Source organism: Pholcus phalangioides, unplaced genomic scaffold (genome assembly GCF_987345545.1).
Source record: "Pholcus phalangioides strain wild (caught in Gottingen) unplaced genomic scaffold, Ppha-v1.0 ptg000013l_1, whole genome shotgun sequence".
NCBI lineage: Eukaryota > Metazoa > Arthropoda > Arachnida > Araneae > Pholcidae > Pholcus > Pholcus phalangioides.
The window spans coordinates 35,764,811-35,782,407 of record NW_028301606.1 but is presented as its reverse complement, the minus strand read 5'-3'; the positions used below and the strand labels follow the sequence as shown (position 1 = coordinate 35,782,407).

Below are 17,597 nucleotides of genomic sequence, written 5' to 3'. Positions count from 1 at the left end.
GAGCGGTGATGTGCCCTGGGATTGGGGGTTTGGGTGTGGGGGTGTGGTTGTGCTGCTTGGGGGTTGGCGGGATGTTGGTCCCGGCCGGGTGTACTTTCCCGGCCGGCTTGTCGGTTTGAGTTTTTTTCCGGCACGCCCACGATCTTCCAATCAATGAGCTTATATCGCAAAAGCGACAGAGCCTGGGCGTGCTCGGTTCTATACTATACTATACTATCAGATTCTGGTTATCCGTCTAACGTCTCTGGAAGAGTAGTATCTTTAGATCTTTTGTAAAGAATAAATCACTCACTAATTCACTCACTCAAGTTTGATCATCTTTCATGAATCAGAATAAAATAAAATGATTCATAATTTCTCAATTTCGGATAACGTAATGAAAGTTTTAAACAGAAATGCGGTCATTACTTTCCATGTGTCTATTGAATTTTGATGCCATGTTCATCACAGGCCTAATGACATTCCCTGTAGAAACTATAATCAAAGGCCCCTAATCAGGATATCCTCTGTTTAATCAAAATCGTGAGAAAAGAGTTAATGACAACAATGACTTAATTTAAAAGATTGTATGAGTATTACGGGAGTAGATATTGTATCAAGTTCTATGTCAGTTATTTTAGTTCTCATTTATGTTAATTAATGATGAGGAGAGCATGATTTGAGGAAAGGCTTGTAATAAAAGGCTGAATCTTATGTAGATAAGACGACCACTCAATGCACTAAAGGAGGTTTCGAAGTTTTATGAATTCACAAGCTTCTGCTTCCGAATTTTTCGCTGTGTGTGTGACCATAGGTATTATTTCCACTCTACGGAAAGCGATGGCATTTATACATCTGAACAAACTTATGGCTACTTTCAAAAATTTCTCCATTCTAGGGAACACCAATTAATGCTGAAACATATAAAAGAGAAAGTCGTCCGGCATTGACTGAAAATCTCCGGTGGAATTAGACTTCATGCGCATAAAGTGACAGATACATCATGACAGTACATCAGAACCATCCATATCACTAATACACGTCATAGATCTATAATGATTAACGAGTCAATCCAATTGACAAGTCCATCAATTTTGCGAATTAGTGTGAATATATTTAGATAAAAACCAGTTCAAAACTTTGTCACACGGTGTCCAATAATGTGTTGCTGTTTAACACACCATTCAACAGGAACTTCGAAAAAATTAATATTTTAAAGTTTTCAGGAACACAAGAATATTTATGACCTCATGTTATAGGAAACGAATATTATCAATTTTATGAGCTCATAAATATTCGGCCGATAGCAAATAAAAATAATCACTTAAACGAATTCATTAAATACAAATACAAATACAACACCACAACAGGCAAAATGCCCAGCGAGGTGGATGAGCATCAGCCACCTCGCTGATGAATAAATGAATCTATTTATTTAGGAATGAGATTAAAATATTAGAGAAAGAGGACAAAAATAGCAAAGGAATGGCAAACAAAACACCGTACTTAGGGATAGTCTTTTGGAGAAGAAGTAGATATATTATGCGCATAAAAATAAATATACTTATATATTTACTCGATATATACAAGATTCCATAATTCCTCCTCGCTGCATTCTACTAGCAAATTGTTGACCCTAGAGGCATACTTCCAATAAGAAAAATTTTTCGAATTACATGTGGAACTCAGATAAATCATTCATATTGTAAAGGGTTGTATAGTTATCAAAATATAAAAATGAACTTTTTATACGGACACCCCGTCCACAGAAACCCAATTAGAAAGTTTTTGCCCTATCTGTCCTGAAGCCAATAAAAAACCTCCACGTTTCTAAGTGGAATATTTACTGATATATTTGAATTGAAAATCGGAGGAAAGTTGGGAAAGAACAGCATAAACTAATGGAGAGCGGTTCTTTCTCTCGCGCGCGTGTGTATGCTGTTCTTTTTTAATCTTCTCTCTCTGATCTTTGGAATCATATATTTCAGCGAATATTGCCCTTGGACACGTGGAATTTTTTGGCCTCAGAAGAAACAGGGCCACAACCCTTTTATTAGGTTTTTGAGGACAGGGTGTCCATCCACGTAAAAAGTTAGTTTTTGTATTTTACTCACCACACAACGCCTTGCCTCTATAAATGACGTATCTGTAGTTTACACGCTATTTGGATACTTTTTCCTAATTGGAAGTGCGCCTCTAGGATGAATAGTTCGCTAGTAAAATGAGGGAAAGGGAATTATGAAACCGTAAACCCTGTATATGAATACGAAAAATGTATGTGAAAGCAGCCATCACCGCTTACGTTATAAGCAAAACACTGTTTGCTAGTTGTTCCCGTTTCTGAGAGTAGAGAAAAGTTCTCGTAGAGGGAGAGAGAGAACGACAGATATTTCATTAAAATATATAATTTTTTTTGTGCAATTATTTCTCTTCATATTTAAATTCTGAACATAAATAATGCCTGAATATCCGGAATAAATTAATTCAATGAGTGGTTTGGAATGGGATGTAATTTAACATGATTTATCTGATGCTCGTTTTTTTAAAGCAGGAATCTTTATCTTTTGAGTGGTTGCTCATCGAAGCACTCAAACGTACTCGATGATTATGGCCAATTTTTTGTGCTTGCGAAGTTTTGATAGTCAGTCCAATTAAACTGAGATATTCAAGTTCAGTTGAAGAGTATAAAATTATATGGGTTTGCATACTTGAATGTGAAAAGAAACTAACATTTGGTAATGAAGTGCGTAGATAAAACTCAACTTGAAATTTTTTTTAAGATCCTGCCATAAATGCTTGAAAGACGCGTTTTTGTATTTCTACAGGCTGTCCCAAATTGTTTGCGTTGCGGATATTTTTGCGACAGATGATTTTAGATACATATAGTTATAACAAGTAGTATAGCAGTACAGTAAAATATAATAAGCTCTTTTAATTACAGAAAGTTTTAAAATGACGTACGATTACTGAAAATGTCTTAAATTTGCGAAGGATTTGTATATGAAAAAAATACTTTTTTTGCAGATCGTGTGTGTGTGCTAAAACTTCCAATTAATGAAATGTAAAAAAAATGCCGCTGCGAGTCATTTACAAAAAGAATCATGTTTTAATATTTACGGAGAAAATTTTACTTAGAAGTTTTCAGCATTTATCGCCAATGATTGAAAGTGTGGTTCACAAATAGCGAAACCTAAATTAAATTCAGAGCTGTAAAATTCTAAGTAAGTAACGAAAAATGTACTTGCTATTTATTGTGAAATAGCAAAAACACCCGGTGCTTCCCGGGTTTTCTTCAATTACTGGGAGAATTGAAAAAACGACTAACCATTATAATAATTTGGTATACATACAAAATTTGGTGACGATCGATCTAAAATTGTAGATTTGTATAAAGATCAAACATACATACATACATACTTTCACATTTATATATAAGATAAAAAAATAAAATGTGTGCGCTTGAGCTTATTATATTTGTTAACAGTCCCAAACAATTGCTATTTTTGAGCAATAAAATATGGTGATTGTATATATTTAATATCTCGATAACTATGACGTTCACAAATAATATGAAATTCTTTGCAAATGTGACTTAACGGGGGGGGGGGAATCTATATTTAAATTATTGGAAGTTGTGGCACTCGGAGGATTATATAAAAAAAAATAATTCGTGTATTCTTTTACATACATGACCCGACAAATAATAAATTTCAAGATTTCAAGCAACCACGTCGCTTCAAATTTTTTTTGCAATTGCAAATATATGATTCTAAAGTCAATGGCTGCAGAGATATCTCCCGCGCAAACAATTTGGCACAGCCTGTATGAACGCTCCATTCAGTTTTCGTTAAGCCCGAGTGTTGTTGGTAAATATGGTCAGTGTATATCTCAAAAAAAAAAAAAAAGCAATTCCAGTGAGAACTAGATAATTTCCTTTATGATGACCTTTTCCTGAGATGACCGTTTCATGAACTACAGTCCTTAAATGACCCCAGAGGGGGGTGCCGAGGATCCGGCCCGGAGTTCCTGGGACGATTCTTACAATTTTTCGCTTTTTTCTCCCACATATTCACCATAGAGGGGCCCGTGAAAAGTCTGGTCTAGGGGGTGGGGCGTTGAAGATCCCAGCCTAGAGGAACCTGCTGCTAGATGTGGAGGCCACGTTCTTTCCCAATGCTCCAACAAGAGTAGCAGTTCATGATTAGAAATTTCCTGCCTTTCGTAAAACTATTTATCACTTTTAAACCAGAGGAAAATTACTAAAGCAACCATATATTAATTTTTATGCTGAAGCTCTCAAAAAAGAGATTTCATTTCCAAAATCTATTCAAAGTTTTTTATGAGAAGATTATTAATTTTTTTATATATTTTCTGAAAATAAGAACAAACATGTTTTAAAATATTTTGAAAACCTCAAAGCTTTAAGAGAATTCAGGAGCTTCCAAAATATAAGCAGCTTATTTCGTGCTTTTAGTGTGTACGTAGATTTAAGATTCTACTCCATTCGTATACTTGGTTATTTCAATGTATGAAATAAACAGAAATTCATGTCTATGAACGACAAATTGGTGGCTCCCTTGAGAAAAGTAGGTACAGTTTTCCATAAATTTTCAGGGAAACTTGCTGAAGTAGGGAGTAATGCTGAAAATATTTTACCTGAAAATTTTGCTGTTTATTTCAATTTAATGCAAATTTTCTTTTGATTTCTCATGTGTATTTCTTACCGATTTTCAATATATATTGTTTTAAGCAAAATATCTGGTGAGAAAATGTATTGCAGAATTTAAAGATGTCTTACGAAACTCTTTTCGGGGATTTAAATTTCACTGGTTGAATTTTACACTGAAACATAAGCCAATCTAAAGTTAAGTTCATTTCATTTCTAATTTACTATTAGTCTGTTTTGGAGTTTTACGGTGAATCGTTGAGATCTGGGATTTTTTTTATATTATTGGTACTCCATTTAAACCACTAATTTACGTAGTCGCATGCAAATTTTACATGTTTATACATAATGTCCTAAACTGTTTTCACAACAGATATATCCGCAATCGTTGAGTTTAAAAACATACTTTCAGTTATGAAACGTTTTAAAACGACTTGCAGTTACTTATTGCACAAAATTTGTTTGAGGGGTCGTATAAATGAAACGAAAAAACAAAGAATGCAAACAAATTCATATTTTTAATTACAATTATTCATTGAGATATTGGATAAATAAAATCACTGTTTTGGCAACTTATCAGTGTTTTCATTTTCTCAAAAGTTGCAATTTTTAGGGACCCTACACAAATGGAATAAAATCAACCATTTTTTATTCACAATGAATAAAAATTACATTTTTACTGTTATTTTGACAATTACGGAATTTTCACAACTTTGAATTTAATTTACGTTGTACAGTTTAAGACCCACATTCTCAATCATTGGCGAACAATGGAAAAACTTCAAAATCAGATATCCCCATCAAAATATTGACTTTTTGTAAATTACTTTTCAGAGCCCTATTTGCATTTCACCAATTGGAAATTTTAGCACACAGGGTCTACATAATATGGTAATTTTTCTAAGTTTTTTATGTATGCGAACAATGGCCGTTTGTATGGCTATTGTATTTGAAAAGAAAATTTATCTGGTTTGCCAATAAAAATTGTTGGTTCATATTTTGTGAACGATTTTTCAATATTGATTTAGTTATTTCGAAAGGTGATTACAAATACAACAATTTTCATCAAAGCTACCACCCTTTCCAAATTATACAAATTAAAAATAGTAACTTGCAGTTATACAGAGTGTCTTGTAAGTACTCTAATGTGGCTTTTATCTCATCAACCGTTTGTCGTAGAGGTATGGTTTCAATTTGAAAAATGTTCAGAAATTACTCCCATCCAGTTTTAAGAGTGAAAATACAGCATATCGCAAAATAAAACAAAAACTAATTTTTAATACGGCTTCCTATCCTCTAACTTCCAGCGCGCGTCCTATACATTAGAAGTTCCCGAGGGGTATTAACGTTTAGGCACCTCTGGCTTTCAAAGCCCTCCGATTTCCCATTAGAAAGTTGTTGCCCTGAATTTTTTTGAGTGTAAAAAAAAAAAATAGATCCTATGTTTTTAACTGCAATATTCGCAGAGATATTCGAATTCAAAAATCGGAGAAAAGTTGGGAACAGCACGAATGAGGAAAAAAAGCGCTGTCTGTTAGTTTTTGCTGTTATTTCCCAACCTTTCTTCGATTTTTGAGATAATATATGCTAGTGAATATTCCAGTTCAACACGGGATTTTTTTCGTTGAGCTCAGAAAAGACAGGGCAACATTTTTTTAATCGGAAGTTAGACGACAAGGGGACCGCATAAAAATTTATATTTTTTTATTTTGTGACACACTGTATTCTCACTCTGAAAACTGGTACAGCAGGGACGTAATTTCAACTTTTTTGGGGGAAGGCAAAGAACATGCACTCACAATGTATGTGTATATATATATATATATATATTTGTATATACAGTCGAATCCCGTTATAATGAACTCCAAGAGACCGTAGAAATCACTTCGTTATAACGAAATTTCGTTATAAAGGAATTCCTGGTTATTTAAAAATGTCCCTATGTAAACTTATCTGAGGGATTAGAAAAGCGTTCATTAAAACGAGATTTTCGCTATAACGGTATTCGTTAAAACGGGATTCAACTGTGTATATACCATTTTTAGTGTATTTTCAAAAGCCGGAGGTGGGGGGCAAACGCTCCCCTCCCTGACCCCCCCCCCCCCAAATGACGGGCCTGTGGTAGAGAGTAATTTTTGAACGCCTTTTGAGCATCTTTTAAATTATCAATAACACCTCTACTACAGTCGGTTGATGAGATAGAAGCCACTTACGGGACAACCTGTATATACGAAGGAAATAGATATCACAATTCATTTAAAGAAGAGGAAAAAAAACTAATTATATCACCGACAATCTTTTCTATTACGAATAATAATTAAGTTCATGTCGAGACATTAAATTACCAGTCGTAAGGATCGTTCTATTGCTTTACTCAAAATAGTTCTACCGTTCTCTATTTGCCCTTTCCCGATCGCAGGAAAAATCCTCTTATATTTATTCTCTTTCGAACGTTTTCTTTTTTTTTTGTTGGATTTTTTGTTGTTGTTTTCCTCGTATCCTATCTCATTAGCGAAGAAAAGAGCGGCAGCCGATCTCTTGTGTCTTGTAAAACAAGCCTTCAAGGATTCAAACTAATCGATCGCCCTTGAATGGGGCTGAGCGGAGTAGGAAATTTCTTAATCCGAAACACACAAAAAAAAAACCTTTTTCTTTCTTCCTTCTTGTTTCTTTCTCCTTAAACTTCTTCATTCTTCGCCACTTCTTACTAATTAAGAAACACCGGCACAGGGGAAGCATTTGTCTTTGAGGACGAACCTGTTGAAAGTTCGTAGTATAAGAAAATAATAAAAATAAAAATTATACAAAAAAAAGAAAAAGAAAAAGGAATTAGACTGTATATACGTATATGCTGTATATCAAGAATGAGACACGAGAAAACATCGTCTCGGCAATCCTGGGATTAAGGACTACAATGTTACCATTTGTTTTTCAAATTAACTGTAGTAATTTGTTTAAGGGGTTTATTATATTTTAATATATGGTGAAAGCTATGCTCTAGGAGAAACATCTTAAAAATATTATCTAACCATTGATTTATTTCAAATTCGGTACTCATATTTTTGATTGTACACGCTGTGCTATGTTAATATAACGTTTTATTACTTCATTACTTATTTTTCTGCGAATTTTTTGAAAAATTCACTATCAACAACTTGCGTGCATGATAAGTGGCGGGACATCAATACAATAAAAAAAATTCAAAATAAAGAAAACTTCAACAAAAAAGGTTTTCTTCATAAAATGACAAAAAAGGATTTGAGATCAATTTATAAATAATTTTCGTATAAAAGAAATATATATTTTTTAATTTTATTCTATTTATATAATCATATGTAAAAGCAATGAATAACTTTCGGCGCTGCCTGGGTTTTATCAGTATAATAGTAGCATTAAAGAAATGACAAACTATTATAAAGGCATATACATGCTTTAAAAGCATTGCTAAGGAACCACAGAAATGAAAGCAAACATTCCAAAAGTCATTGTTGAGGGCCGAGAATCATTGTTGCCCGATATTTTTTTTGGCCATTTCATCAGGGCATTTGCAAAGCTCTGATGAACTTTTAAAGCAACCTAACGTCCAAGCCGAGTCCCGTTTGATATATATGCAAAATTAAGTGACGATTGGTCTAAAACTGTAGATTCGTATAGGGAACATACACAGACAGATAATCAATTTTACTTTTGTAGATAATTATACTAATAAAATATATATTTTCTTAAAATAAATTAATATAATCCAATAATATCCCTTGAACTCACTATATTCGCTCTCAACGTAATGTGTTTCCCTTATTACTACATTTCCAACAGTGTCTGTCTCTTGCAGTAAACTATATTCTTTATAAAGTCCTTTGAAACAATGTATTCTCAACCATATCCATTAGAAAATTATACTACCTACAAAATGTGTATTCAAGCGATGTCCCCCACAGAACAGATAGCGCCGTACGGATATTTTGCTCCATCGCTATAAATATTCTATATTCTGACGATTGATTACAATATAAAAACTTCATAGTTCATTATTTTTGAAGAGGAAAAATAAATTATTCGTAACTATATATCTTTCAGACATTTTTTAATAAGATCCACCCATTCATAAAATTGGGAGAGGATAATAAGATAACATAAAGGATTAATGAAAAAACAAGAGGATATTCTTTGTGCCTGGTGTAACCAAATATTGCGTGTGTACTTCAGAATTACTCTAAAATTTCAGGCATACATCAGCATGCACGTACGTAATGATGTAAATGACTAACGATTATAGACAAAAATTAACTCTGATTTCATAAGAAACCGGAGGATAAACCGTAATAAGTCTTAAAGAATAGATGTTCTAGTCGGTGTGCAAATGAATTACCATAACGGATGAATTAACGAATAAGAAGAATCGGAATTCAAAGCTAATTAAGATCTGCAGAATTATAAGCTTCGAAATCTCTGAGAGCTAATGACAATCCGTATGAAAATTTAGCACTAAATGCATGAGAAGAGAAAAAAAAAAACTTATTCGACTATTCATCTTGAGTAGAAATTCTGATGAATGGAGAACATTCCGCTTGTTATTTCACGATTCTTATATCAAAATGCATATATTTATTCATGTAAATGCACTCATTTACGTTCATTGGTGAAAATATTAAGGAAAGCAATATTATCTGTTGAACCAATACTCAATGCCAAGATTTTTTTTATTGGACTTAACACATAAAATACAATCAAAACGACTGAGAAAATCATAAAAACCCACATAAAAATGATATTACGATGACATAGACACTCTGTGACTCCAAAGGACTAAAAGTCCTTCTAGTGGGTCAATATTAATTAGATTAAAGGGAATTGGATTATGCAACAACCTTGTTAAAGCACTAATTGGTTAATATTTTATAAATTCATATACATATTTTTAGATTTTTTAAACTAAACAAAAAAACCCATACATATATATATATATTTAAATACAAACATATAAAATTACTCAGCTGACATACTCAGAATTCACGTGCAATCATAATAATCACATGTCATTTTCAGTTGATTAACAGAAAGGATTATAGTTTTGAAGGTTTTAGAATGAATTATTTTATTTGTGTTGTTTTATGATCTAATTATTGTTGTAGTATGGATTCTAGACTAGTGTCCTTTGAGAGTAAAATTCAAAATACCAATTTTTGAGAATACCAATTCTCAACAATGCTACCCTTATCAATACATTCCCAACAGTGTCTGTTCCTTGCAAGAACATGTTTTCAACAATGTCTTTTGAAACAATTTATTATCAACAATGTCCTTTGAAACAAATTATTCTCAACTATGTCCCAAGGAACAATAAACCTACAACATATCCCATGTTCACATTCCACATGTCCCACCACACAATAGATAGAGCTCTTCAGATAAATTGCCCTATCACTAAGAATATTTAATGCAATGAGGATTTATTACATAATAAAAGCTTCATACTTAATTATTTTTGGAGAGGAATAGTAATTATTCGTAACTACTTTTCAGACATTCTGGCAAGATCCACCCATTCATAGAATTATTCGTGAATGCAATTTGTTGAACACATAACCGGTTGTTCATTTTAATTTAAAAGTCAGCGAAATTATTATGCAACTAATTAGCATTTGAAATGCAATCTTTCTTTTAATTTAAAATAATTCAAAGCACCGGGAGTTTCACCACGAAACAATATGCGTCATATAGTAAGAGAGTTTCAGTGTTTTGCTTTGTGTAACTTTACCGCAGTAAGTAACCTTATTCCGCGGGACATAATACTCGGTACATATTCGTGAGAGTATGCATATGGTGAAAGCTCTCAAAGTATACACAAAAAGAGAGAAATGCCCTCTTTTCAAAAGGCATCAACACTATTTTTCCCACCACTCCTCTTTAGTGCGGTAAACAAGACATTTTGCTGTCACGCGGAGCTGTAGAAATAAAGGAATTATATATAACCCTTCTGTGGCATGGGACAGACAAACTAATTAAAAGAAATTTATGCCACGGACTCGCTTTCTCATTCTTTTACGCCCCCCCCCCTCCCCCACGGAAAACAGCAAGAATCTTTTACCCAGGATATTATGGATAAGAAAAGAACGTTTTCTGCATCAAGACGGACAAGCCAAGCGGAAAATGAACTGAGCTAGTTTTCTGGAGGAAAGAGGCCAGTTAAGAAGCACACCAACTCTCATACGAGGCCAGATAAACAACACATTATTATTTCCGACAGTCGTAAACACGACTCTTTCTCTCTCTCTCTCTGTTCAGTATTTCTTTTGTGGGTAGTTTTTTCGGTCTCCCTTGCAGTTCCATGATGATGATCCATCTTAGAAATGAGCCGAGATCGAGTTAGAGGAAGAGACAGGAACCCGTTTACTATAATATTGATCACCCTTCTTTCATTAAGAGTGCCGGGGCGCGGGAAGTCCAGTATGTTAGTATTGGTCATAAAGGGAAGTAGTAGCTGGGAGGTTAGTATCATACGGTACTTTGTGCTGAGGTACAAACTCCCTTGTTATCGATTGTACGCTAACACTCTCTTTAATTGCTTCTGGCTTTGCATGGTGCGCCGTGTGAGGGTGTCTTGGAAACATTTCTCATTCACTCTCCACTTGTAGGTCTATAAACTACGGGTGGATGCTCTTAAGGGCGAGCGAGCGAGCGAGAGAGAGAGAGAGAGGGAGAAAGCTTTTACATGGACCTCCCATTCGAGTGAGTGAAGTTCGTCACATTACCGTGAGTAACGAGTACATCTCGTTCGAAAGCGAACACATATATGCTATCATAAATACTTCATGCTCCATCTATTACTAATAATACTGCCACTGCTCCAAGTGTCTCATTCACCATGTGTGTCTATTACATTGTGTTTGTCAGCCGTTGATTTTCTTACGAACGTAAATACATCCGGTACGAGAATTCGCTTCAAGATTGATCATAAAGAGTTTCATTTTCCACAAATCATCTGCGTGATAGAAACACAAACGTGAGAATTTGTACGAATATTGTTGAATTAATCGTAGTATCCCTGGGTCATTCCATACTGTGATGAGATTGATGACGGGAACTTGCGGAACTCATGTACAAAAGATGCTTTTAAATATGAATACCGAGTTGCAACATGAAGATATATGATTTCTTTACAGCATACATGTTCAACCCATGGCCCGTGGAACAAATGTGGCCCTCGGAGTCATCTGATGTGGCCTGAAACATAAAACCTTATTTCCAAATGTACTAAGTGGTACATTACCAGATTAATTAAGTGACCCACGGCGTATCCCCATATCACTTCAGTGACCCACGACACATACATAGATCACTTCAGTGATCTTGAGCGCTGTTCCAGATCACTCAAGGTGCATATTCTAACCTAGATTAAGTGGTTCGCGGCACATTCCCAGATTGCTTAAAATGACTTGTGTTGCACCAGATGACTCAAGTGATACGCGGCACATTTCAATGAAGTGGTCCGCGCCATATTTCCAGATCACTTCAGCAGTCCGTGACCAATTTACAAATGATATCAGTGATCCGCGGCACAGCTCCAGATCATTAAAGCAACCCTCGGCACATTTTCAGATCACTTCAGTGACCCGCACCACAATTACCAATCGTTTAAGTGGCTCGCGATACGTTTTCAAACCCACGTAGTGGCTTGCACTTCCCAAAAGGTTGAGCACCCTCGATTTATAGTATGTAAAGTGTTACATCATTATCATTACACTTTACATCCTTTATTTTTTTGAACTGTTTATGGAAACCTACTTTTAACTAGAAAAAATGCTCAAACAATGCGTCAATTTTTTAGATATGCAATTTCTTCTACTAGAGGCAGTGTATGTATCGAGGAAAAAATTAATTTTTATACGATCCCCCTGTCTACCAACTTCCAAATAAGTTTTACCCTAGCAGAGACAATTGACTTCAAAAATCATTAAAAACGAGGGAAAGAACAGCACATATTAACGATACACACTCGAGAAAAGTTCGAAAAATTCTTTGCAGTTGTGCACTTTACTGGAACTAAATCTGAGATATTTCCTAAACTTTCAATCACCAATATCTCAGTGAATCTTGCACTCACAAGCATGAAATTTTTTGCTAGGTTTAGTGAAGGCAACGCAACAATTATTTTCTAAGTGAAAATTTGAGATAGGGACGACCGCATAGAAATTATACTTTGTAACATTATCTTGGTACATATGCGGCCCCCTAGAAAATTTAATGACACAACCGGTCGAGGGGTTGCAGAGAAAAGGCCACTCGTGCTCTTGATGACACAAGGGGCTTAAACTATAAAAAGAGACTTGACTTTTTGAAAATGTTTACATTGGAAGAGCACAAGTGTCGGAATATGATTGAAATGTTTATAAGTTTCAACGGGATGGATAAAAGGGACCATGAGTTATTAATACGCCGTTAATCGACTGCATTGACAAAGGGACACCAGTATCGTTTAGTAAATGACATTTCCAGGTTATGATGTGTCGCAGGGCGTTTTTCCTCCAATAGCGTTATGATTAAATGGAATAGCTTACCTCTGGGGGTCGTAAATTCTAACACAATTGACATGTTTAAAAAGAAATACGATAAACTTGGGATAAAAATCGAAAAACTATTCAAACTTAGAATTAAGATTAAGACAACCATTATCTCTTTTATGGGCAGTAGGCCTATATTTACATTTTATCATACTTATTGGTTTTTTTATTGCTCTTATTGGGTTGGCTGTATATAGTTCAGGCACATATTCGACAACTATATTTTTATGGGTTTTTTTCAGGCACCTCGTTTGTGGTCTTTGTACTTGTATCTAAAATGGACTCGTTATTTAAATGTTTTTTCTAATTAAGTGTATGTTCCTATCATCAACGGTTCAAAAGAAAAAGTGTGTATAAGTACGTATATAAAACTTTAAACCCTGTATACAAATACAAGTGCGAGAACAAAAGAACCAAAACAGGCAAACGCCCAACCAAGCAAGATATTCTTCTGTATGTGAGAAATCAAATAGTGTGGGTGAATTTCGGAATTACAGTCGGCCCCGCTTAAACTGATATCAGCGTTTCCAATGCATGATATCCGATTTTATATCCATATAGTTTGTAAAATGTCTTATATAGTTTACAATATGTCTCAAACATCGATTTGTTTCTTTGGTGCTATTTGTGTAACCATCCTTCTGAAGCAGCTGAAACATTTCCTCAGTTTTGAAAATCTTTACAGACTTCCCAGTGCTTTTTGTCTAATCATGCCGCCGGTATCGTTGATTAACACATTTTTGGCTCTTTTAACATTAAACAATTGCAATACTAATTAGTGAACACCATCAAAATTTAGATGTTCTCTTTTCATCCAGTTTGAAGTTCAAGAACAAGCTTGCGCACTTTCGCCAATATATCTTTATCAATTTCATTCAAATTTTTCTTAATGCTTTACATCTGAATTTGGGAAATTCCATACTCTTTGGGAATTTAAATTTCAGCATTTTTGGTCTTTTACTGCATCCAAAACTTTTAATTTGTTGCACAAGCTCAAATCCTATCCTCTCTATCTCTCTTTTTCGTGTTCATTTTTTCTCATTTCAAGAGATCAGATGAAGCCATGGCTTTTAATCGGTTGCGATTTTTACGTCACAAAAAAAGTTAGCGTCCAAGAAAAATGACGACTTAACAGGACTAACGACTTATTAGGGCGATGACTTACAGAGGTGTTCACTGTATAATTATAGTTGTCGTGAGAATTCCAATATTCGATTGTGCGCGAAAAATTAGAATTATTCTATTAAGCGAGGAACTTTGACATTGTGTGTGTGGGAGAAGTTTTGGTTCCAGAAGATTTTGTCCGTTTAAGCGGGACTTACTATACTATGAAATTTCAGGCGTAAATCAGTTTTCCCATACATAATTGATGTAAGTGATGGACGATTATAGAAAAAAATTAAATCTGATTTCCTCAGAACCGGGGGGGGGGGGTAAATAAACCGTAATTAGCTAAAGAGAATAGATGTTCTAGTCGGTAAGGAAATTAATTATCATAACGGATGAATTAACAAATAAGAACACTCGAAATTCAAAGTTAATTAAGATCTGCAAAATTAAGCTTCGGAATCTCTGAGAGTTAATGAGAATCCATATGAAATTTCAGTACTAAATTCATGAGATAGAGAAAAAAACTCATTCAATTATTCATTTCGAGTCGAAATTCTGATGAATCGAAAACATTCCGCTAGTTAATTCATGATTTTTATATTGATATGCATATATTTATTCATGTAAATGCACGTATTTCCGTTCATTGGTAAAAGATTTAAGGAAAAAAAATTTTTTTTTTCTTTAGAGTGTTTAATTTTTAGATCGAAGGAATGCGATTCATTTTAAAGAACGATGAAAATTCTTTTGCTCATTATTAATAACTTTAATTTAAATTAATCAGTAATTTAAATGACTTTCTACGAATAGAGAAAAAATTATAAAACATTATTTCGTTTTAAAATGTATAATGTTGTAATGCGATTTTGCGGAAATGCGATTTTTATCGATTTTTGTGTACGGTAAGATCCGTTAGTCGAGTGGTTCTTGACATTTGCACAGTGTCTAAAGATCAGGTGACTTCAACGCATATAAAGGGCCACACGTGGCCTGCCGAGGAAAAGACTTACATAGTTATATTTATAGAAACGATGGAAAAAAAAACATCATTGAAAAAAATGTATTTTGTAGAATTCAATGATTTTTCGAATTAATTTTTATAAAACATTTCTGAACTAATTAGATAAATAATATCAGAATTAACGAGAGAAAGAAATCAGAATTAAAGACAAATAATTTCATGAATAATGAGAGAAATAATTTCATGAATAATGAGAGAAATAATTTCAGAATCAAATGAGAGAAATAATTTCAGAATCAAATGAGAGAAATAATTTCAGAATCAAATGAGAGAAATAATTTCAGAATCAAATGAGAGAAATAATTTCAGAATCAAATGAGAGAAATAATTTCAGATTTAATGAGAATGATTTCATTATTATTAAAAGAACTAAGCTCATAATAAGTGGGAAAAAGTATTTCACAATTCTTAAAAAGTAGTAATAATGCTCTCGCGTAATATTTTTCTCGAATTAGTGAAAGAAATATTTTCAGAATTAATGAAGATTCATATTTAATAAAAATATAATTTTAGAATTAATGAAGATTCATATTTAATAAAAATATAATTTTAGAATTAATGAGGATTCATATTTGATGCTGGGAAATTTTTAATCTGCGGATTTATATTAATGCACACAAATTTAATGATTGCTCTGCGAATTAAATTCATATTGGTGTTCTTCGATTCTCGAAACTTCAATTTTTTTAAACTTTCTTATCAAATTTCTCCTACACGCAATGTACCATGTACTTGTCAGATTTGATGAAACGCATTGTGAGAGTTCACACTTCTGGTTGAAAGAGTTGGAAAATGAGACACAAGCACGAAGTCCGTAACACCTCACTAAAAAAAAGGAAGAAGAAAAGAAACAGAAATATTAAATCGATAAGAGGTTTGGAGGCCATAACAGCAGTTGGTGATCATCAAAATCCTCAGATAACCTATCCCTCTATTTCGCAATCTGGCGTTCAAGATTTCACTTAAATCGTATTGGAAATGACCTCAACTCCATCATGTTGATGGTTGAAATCCTCACTATCGGTATACAATCGTGACACGAGTCAATTTTCCAGTATCCCTAGACATAGCTTGGCCCAACCCTTCCCTTTGGGGTGGGGGAAGGGAAGATAGAGTGCTTCCATCCCTACGGGACAGAGCATGGGCCATATCTGGTTTTCCAGTATCCCTAGATACGTGTGAGTGGTATAGTGGTCTGTTCTTGGTAAAAAAAAAAATCACTTCCTCACAGTTTGATGCCATCCTGTTAATTATAAGGGCCAGTCTTTTATACTAGTCTTGTAACGTAAAACTCGATCACTTTACGGGAATGCATAGGAAAGTCTTTTTATCTTGGAAGTACTCGCGAGCCGTTGATGATTGAGGTATATTTCCAAATGGAAAAAGTATCCAGAAAATGTATAGACCTCAACGCTATCCATATGGAAAAGGGTTGAGTAGTTATTGAAATGAAAATAATGTAATAATATAATTGGTCAGCCTACCCTCGAAAAACGCAATTAAGATGTGGCTGACCTGTCTCTCCTGAGCCTCCCCCCCCAAAAAAAAATCCAAGTTTTTAACAACGAAAGGGTCCCAAGGTGTCCTCACAAAATTATGAAAAAAATTAAGTATATACATCTTACCCAGCAACATGTGAAAACAAAAAAAATTAGCCACCGAATGCAATTGCATCCGCAGCAACTCAACCAAAGAGAATTGCAAGACCGACTCGGACTTTTTCAAATTCGGCACACGTACGGGTAGTTCCGAGATATGAGAATACCCAAATTTACAGCGACCTGCTCCGCTTATTTATGAAGCTACATTAATTCGAATATTGTGGAACCATTAATAAAAACCGAGAGAAGGGTTTTGCTCTTTTTTTTTGTACAGCAGCTGTACTGAAACCATAGGCGTACGCAGCATTTTCTCGGGGGGGGGGGGGTGTTCGATTTTTTTTCTTCTCAGAGGGGGGGGGGGGTTTACGTTTTTCCCTGCAAAATAGCACTATAATCTCGGCTTGAGGGGGGGGGGTTTAGGACCCGAAAACCCCCCCTTTGCGTACGCCAATGACTCAAGCAATATATGAGTGGTATGAGGTATTTAAGAAAAAAAAGTATTTTCTGTATATTCAGAATAAAAATATTGTAAAACATCAGAGTAGAAAGTGGGAGAATCATCACACTTTGAACTTGAGCTTCTAATTTTTGAAATTTCTGATTTTATCGAAAGTCTGCCATTATTTTCAACTAAAAGGCTTGGAAAACTAGGGTTTTCA

The 17,597-nt window shown here is 34.3% G+C and overlaps 1 protein-coding gene across 2 annotated transcripts in view; it reads left to right on the top strand.

Annotated features, from left to right (window-relative positions):
• LOC149078994 (cell adhesion molecule Dscam1-like) overlaps positions 1-17,597 on the top strand; it is a 260,024-nt gene that overhangs the window by 19,554 nt on the left and 222,873 nt on the right. The window lies entirely within an intron of this gene.